Here is a 7,561-nt window from a genome sequence, read left to right on the forward strand (position 1 = left end):
ATTGATTCTGAAAACAATTTTTTGTTTTGGTTGCTAAGGAATTCATTTGAGGACTTGGGTACAGATCATTCTGCTTGGTCACTAGTTTCAAACAATTCAGATTGAGCCAGTTGATACAAAGCTCAAGATAACGGAGGAATGTCCAGTGGGAGCAGTTCCTGTGCCTTACCTGAAAATACTTGCTACACTTTTACTACTTGACTTTGTGAACCCTGTGGTTCCTGACTATGTTCATCAGTAGAGCCACTGCCTTTAGCTGAGCTCCAGTTCCAATGGCTGTGATTAGGAGGGAACTGTCATGTGAAAGTTATCCAATTGAACTCTGCTGTCTAGGAACTGATTTCATTCTGATTGAAAGTGCCAATTATCTAAGGACTAATAATAGAATCTGTGATACTGACCAAGCCCAAATGGAGAATATTCTGTGCTTCCTACCAGATGCCTATAAGATAATGTCACAAAGATGCAATAATCGTGCCCAATGCTCAGTAGTAGCTGGACCCAATGGGTTTCCACACCCTTGCCCAGGAACTTGCAAGTATCTTGAAGTTCAGTATGAATATGCACCATACATTTTCTTATGCCCCAGAACAGTTAAAGCAGTTTACCAAATGGATCACTTGTTTGAGTCTGATCACCAGTCAGGCACCTGGTGCAAAGACCCTTCAATCTTCTGACAAGGTCTACTATATGCCTTGGACCCCATACAGATGTGTTAACTGAATATTCTTCAATTAAGGATTTTATTGTTGGTCGACCAACCATCACCTACAAGCTTCCTCAGAGTGGATGGAGCAAGGTTCGTAGTGTATGAGTGTATTCAATAATGAGTGAACAAAAAACATTGTGAAGTTTGCTCTCAGGACAAGAATCAAGAGTGGTGAGGCCATCATAGCCAATACCAATTACCATGACACATCGCCTTATTGATGGGGAGGAAAGTCAGATATTGACCTTGCAGTGAATGAAAATGGTTTGTTGGTTATCTGCACAACTGAACAGAACAATGGCAAAATAGTGGTTAGCCAATTAAATCCTTATACATTAAAGATTGAGGGCACTTGAAATACTGCTTATGAGAAGAGGTCAGCTTCAAATGCTTTCATGATATGTGGGATTCTCTATGTGGTGAAATCAGTCTATGAAGATGATGACAATGAATCCACTGGAAACAAAATCGACTATCTATAACACTGAGCTGAGCATGAATGGAAATGTTGATGTATTGTTTCTGAACTCCTACCAGTGTATTGCAGCAGTGGATTATAACCCTTGTCACCATAAACTGTTATGACACTGGGTAAACCTTTCTGCTTAATTTAAAACTAGCAACACAGAAAAGATTTATCCCGTGCTGTAATCTGTAAATATTCAACTGGCCAAGAATTATGTAAAGTAAAAATTAACAACTTTATTTCTTAAAGTATAACAGAGAATAATTAACTAACCACTACTTACAATTTCTTTCTCTAACCTATCTTTTACCTTCCCTTCTGTAGTATTAGTCCAATAAAACTCCTAATCAGGATTTACAAAACAACACTTCTTATCTCAAAACCAGGCAGCTGTAAGTTCTTATCTTCAGATCTTACTCTGTCGTCTTTTTCTCCTTGTTAAGAATTTCTGTGTCTCAGGTTACTGATCAAAAAGGTACTTTTAAGAGAGCAATTTTCAAGCAGTCTGTTTACATGCTGGGTCCTGGCAGTTGTCCCCTCAACTATTCAATTTTCCCTGGTCTTATACTCCAGAGCATCAGAATGTGTCATTGGTTTTTAAGATTGTCAGTACACTAAATTCAAACTTGTTTGGAGTTTATGTTTTGGGTACAATTTATACTGAATGGCCGAATTTGAATTTGTTTTTGTATCCAAGCAATGAACTAATCGAGTTGTTCAACCCAGTTACCTTTTTGAGAACACTTAGTACTGTGTCTGGTAGTTCTGCTGCTTTTAACTCTCTTAAAGGTATACCCATATCTTCATAACAAATTGCAGCAACAAAAAAAAACAGAAGTTGCTGGAAAAGCTCAGCAGGTTTGGCAGCATCTGTGAAGAGAAATTAGAGTTAACATTTCAGATCCAGTGACCCTTCCTTAGAACTGATAGTAGCTAGGACAATGTCAGTTTATATGCAGAAGGCAGGGTGGCGGGGGGGGGGGGAAAGAGAGGGTAAGGTGTTAACAATAGGTGGGGATAAAGCACACAGAGATAAGAGCAATTTGACAGACAAAGGAATACGTAACGATCTGGATAGGAGGGTGAACAGCTGCTAATGGGAGATGATTAGTGGCTAATGTGTAATGGCATACTGTGATGACAAGGCTGGTGTGTGGGGTTGGGGTAAAAGACAGTAGAGTTCAGGCCCTAAAATTATTAAATTTGATAGTCTGGAGAGTTGCAGGCTCCCCAAGAGGAAAAAGGTGTTCTTCCAGCTTGTGCTGAGCTTCACTGGAAGACTGCAGCAGGCCTGAGACAGATGTTGGCCAGAGAACAAGATGGTATTAAAGTGACAAGCAACTGGAAGCTCAGGGTCTCTTTATGGGCAAAAGATAAATGTTCGGCAAATGCTCACCCAGTCTATGCTTCATTCCCCAAAGTAGAGGAGACGACATTGTGAGAAGCAAATGCCGTAGACTCGGTTGTGTGATGTGCTGCTTCACCTGGAAGTAATGTTTAGCCCTTTGGTTACTGAGGAAGAAGGAAGTAATGGACAGGTGTTACACCTATGGTGGTTGCAGGGGAAGGTGCCATGACGCTACGAGAGGTGTTGGGAGTGAAAGTAGAGTGGACCAAGGTGTGCCAGAGAGAATGGTCAATGCAGTTGGCGCACAAGGGAGAGGAGGGGAATAAATGTCTGGTGTTGGGTCTTGCTGGAGGTGGCAGAAATGGCAGCTTCTGGATGTGGATACTGGTTGGATGGTAGGTACAGACAAAGGGAGGGTGAAGGTGCAAGTGCAGGAGATGAGTCAAACCTGGTTGTAGGGATTGTCGACAACGGTGTTGAGGAAACCTCTGTTACGCCTTACCCCTCCCCTCAATCCTACCTTCTGCATTTAAACCGACATTTTCCTAGCTACCAACAGTTTTGAGGAAGAATCAATGGATCGAAAATTTAACTCTGATGTCTCTTCACAGATGCTGCCAGACGTGCTGAGCTTTTCCAGCGACTTCTGGTTTTTGTTTCTGATTTACAGCATCCGCAATTCTTTCAGTTATTGCAGAATTGCAAAATTGTTTCCTGGTCAACATGTAAAATCACTTTGGTTCCTCTGATAATCCGTTGACCTTCCTTGAAAACTTGCGTATATTTAATTAAGACTCCATTCAGGCAGTCATTTTCTATTTGGAAAAGGTTGAACCAATCTAGGCGAAGCACTTGCAATCAATTTTCCCCAATTAAGATTTTGCCCCAGCATTCTACTAAAATTCCTGGTAAGTGAACTGGCTGCCTTTCATAAAAGTGGAACGGACATTATATACTAATTTGCCAAAGCTTCCCCATATAGGTTCTCAACCTAAGCTGAAGTCTTGCAAAAATTTAACAGCTGTAGTCCACAGCAAATTTTATTTAAAACTGGTTCTGCGGTCACAGATACAGCCAAGCCTGTATCAACCTCCATTTGAACTGGATGACTATTTAACCAGATGTCTACCTTGACTGGTTCTGATTTAGACATTACTAAGCAATTCAACTGTTCCAAACAAGATGCAGATGGAGTTTCCACGGTATAAATTCTTCAGGTGCCCCTCCTCAATACCAGCTTACAATTTAACTTACTCCATTTAAGACTAGTAGGACTCCATTGGTTTCCCCAATCTATATATCAACAACAAATTGTAACAGGTCAAGAACTCACTTTGATTTTGGGTTTTGCTGTGGGCCAACCCAGAGTTATTCTTATCAGGAAATCAGCCACCATCGTTGCAGGGACACAGCAGGTCAGGCAGCATCCCAGGAGCAGGAAATCGACGTTTCGGGCGAAATCCCTTCATCAGGAAAGGCTGATTCCTGATGAAGGGCTTTTGCTCGAAACATTGATTTTTTTTTTTTCCCCTGCTCCTCGGGTGCTGCCTGACCTACTGTGCTTTTCCAGCACCACACTCTCAACTCTAATCTCCAGCATCTGCAGTCCTCACTTTCGCACAGCCTATTTAGCGTTTCCCTATGGCTCAAACCGTCCAACCTGGGGCAACATCCTTATAAATCTTTTCTGAACCCTTTCAAGTTTCACAACATCTTTCCTACAGTACTTTTATAATAGTCTATAACTAGTCTTTAAATGTAGATATAAGCATGGGTAACTTTACATTTCATCTTGATGTGCTGCATTTAGCAGAGTCCTAAGAGTTCTCTGGCATTTGTCCATTTTCAGTAGGAAATGCACTTCAACACTCAAGGCTATTTATGAATACTACCAGTATCACAGATTCTTAGCTATTAATGCCTCAAAAAGCTACCCCACAAATAATAAATTAAAAGAACACATGCCAAAACAAACAAGATAATTTTAGTGGCTATCACAATGTATTATCAAGGGTTTTAACAGCAGTGTTCCACTTTTGGGATCAGATGAACATTCGGTCAGCCTAATGAGAGGATTCTCTCAATTCTCTTTTAGGCAGATTTAAAGAAAAATGCTCAGTCTCCTGAAATTCATTTTCAGATTAGGTTTTTCAGTAGTAGTTGTAGTATCATTTTAACACGTGTATTTGATGATGGTATGGGGGAGAGGGAAACTTGAAAGAGGAGAGAAAGAGAGTGAAAGCAGGAAGGATACAGCAGATGGGCAGAAATAGTGAGCAGTATCGGAAATATCAAAATACATCCAACACACAGTCAGAATCTAATTCAAAATAGTGGTTTACTTCAATGCATCTATCTTCTTGGTGGCCTGGAAATAAATAATAAAGACAAAAATCTTTTCTACAGTTTTGATAACTTGGCTATTAATGAAATTAATTCTGGTCAAATTTTAATGACCAGATACATTCAATGGGCAAACATTTCTGAAAAACTAATAAAGTGCATGTAATCTGAATGAGTTCAGACTTCTATATCCAAAGTTCCATACTCTTCCATTTAAAGTGCCCAAATAGGAACCAGTGTGGAAATTTCATTTGCAATAAATGGTATCATACAATGTTCTATCAATTTGCAATATAGTAAAACAAAAACATTAGCTGCCAAACGCACAGATAGAACACAATGGATTTGAAATGATTCATTAATTGTTTTTGTCTAGCAGGAATAATGTACATAAATTCAGTGGAAATACAACTACAACTGATTTTTGTAGCATTATGTGGCATATATGGTCCAAAAATAAAAAAAAACTTATCTTGAATAAGGTTTCTCCCTCACCAATGCTGTACATTAATAGGTTTAGATCCCAAATCATGACAGAAGACTAACATAAGACATGCATTTCAATTTCAGGCCACTTATTTGATGAAACATGCTATATCAAGTGCATACATTTTTCTCAACCAAGCACCATGACCGACAATCTGTTGAATTTCTTTCCTTAAAGTTCATCCATCATCTGACAATGTATAATTCAAAAACAGGTCATCTTGAAAGTAGCTTTGACGAGCAAATATGCATACATGAACTCCTTTTTCTCCCTGAACATTGTCATAATCTACATCTGAATGCCATGAAACTATCACCTCAAAAATTATGAAATTACTATTTTCTGGGTTTCCATAAACTATACACTTGTTTCCTTTATTATTATCCCCCACTTCACAGTGAAGATTGTTTAAAATTACAGAATCCTACAACTACTTCTACTGTGTATTTTAATGGCTGAATGATAAACTTTTGCATCTCCTTGGCACTACACTCCCTCAAGAAAAATTAAAGGCTGTAAATAGCTATCAGTTTGAGGTTCAAAATGCCCCTGCCTGGTCTTCTAGATAATCCTTTCATGCTGAGAATCCTAATCACCTGCTGTCCAACAAATACATTTCCAGATGTAACAAAGCAATGCTAAAGACCTTAGCTCTGCCTTCATTCTTTTTGGGTAAAGCAGTAACCAGGGCAAAACTCAAAAACTGACCAGAATCATTAATGACAATCTTGCAACAGCCCAATGGATGCCTTTCAGCAGAATAAATACTCTAACTTACTATGTAGTAAATTTATTCACATAAATACATGCTAACTATTATCCTTTATTCCAACCTTTTCTCCGTCCCCCAATGCAAATATTTAACCTATTTCACATTCAAAAAAGGAGTTGCAGTCACATATTTCTAAGTTAATTACTGAAGCATAAAATAACTTTTACTTTGTTATTCACATCACCAAATATTTTAACAAGACCAAAAAAAAATTAGTAATTCTGATCAAATTGTAAAAGTTTGGTTTTCAGGCTCCAAAAATGTCCTTAAAACAGACAATTCATAGAATCGCACACTATTTCATATCAAATTCAACTTGAAGGGATTCTATAATGAAATAGCCTACAGTAAAACAAAGCCTGGTTTTCCCAACATATTTAGGCAGCACATTGCACTAATTGTAAAAAGCAAAACTCAGCAATGCCGACAACTGACGCATGAAATCTTGTACAAAGGCACAAGCTATTTCATCAATGGTTGTTAAAAACTAATCATACCTGAAATACCGAAAATCAATGAACTCAGTTAACATCGCAGAGAGAAAGCCACACAAAAAAAAGACACCAGATAAAAACAGTCTCTACTTGCAAAAATGCAGAAGTTCAAATCCCACCTCTTGATTTGTCTTTCCTTGTAAGGCTTAAATTCAAAACTACAGCAATAAGAAAAAAATGCAGTAACTCTCTAGTCTACTTTGTCTTCGGGTTCTTTGGGGCCACAACTTAAAAGAACATGACAAGAAGGAATTACAAACAGAGCTACGAGATCATATTTACTCTTGCAGTCTTAGTCTCTCCTTGCTTTCCCGTCAGGTCTAATTTACATATGCCTGTGAAAGCACATGGGATGAGGAAACTGGCTGATGATTGGAGAAATCTTTCAGCTATTTAACTCTTTAAAGTAATGTTTAAGGTAATTCAATGTTAAGGCTAATGGAAGCAATGTTGTTAGCAATTACCAACATGAGACCTTCTTCGCCTAGTCTGTTTAAAGAATTCTCAAATCTCTGAAAATTATCTATTTTACACTTTACACTGACTTTAAATTAGGTTGTTATTCATAGAATTTATAAAAAGTTACTTTTTCAATTAGCTTGGTCTTATGTTATTAGTATTAAAGTTAATTTCCACATGCCCAAAAAAAGCCTCAAATATAATAATGTGTTAATTGCAAATTAAGACCAACAATAATTCAAAAATAGCATTTGCGTTACTATAAGAAATCTGTTCATACACATCTACAATGTATTAGTTTGATCATTGTAAGCCCTGCTTTACATCTATATATTCATCTAGGTTATGTTGCAATTGACAACTCAATATCCTGACTTGGAAACTTATCACCATTTGTTCACTGTTGCCAAGTCAAAATCTTGGAATTCCCTCCCTAAGGACACTGTGGGTTTACCTATAGCACATGATTGCAGCGGTTCAAGA

At 38.1% G+C, this 7,561-nt stretch overlaps 1 pseudogene; it reads left to right on the plus strand.

The window, feature by feature from the left end:
- The first annotated feature begins 227 nt into the window (after nt 1–227).
- LOC148147354 (adhesion G protein-coupled receptor L3 pseudogene) lies at nt 228–1,294 on the plus strand (annotated as a pseudogene).
- Nucleotides 1,295–7,561: the final 6,267 nt, after the last annotated feature.

This window comes from Chiloscyllium plagiosum, unplaced genomic scaffold, assembly GCF_037043375.1.
Source record: "Chiloscyllium plagiosum isolate Xiang-an unplaced genomic scaffold, Cpla_swu_hap1 HiC_scaffold_17, whole genome shotgun sequence".
Taxonomy (NCBI): Eukaryota; Metazoa; Chordata; class Chondrichthyes; order Orectolobiformes; family Hemiscylliidae; genus Chiloscyllium; species Chiloscyllium plagiosum.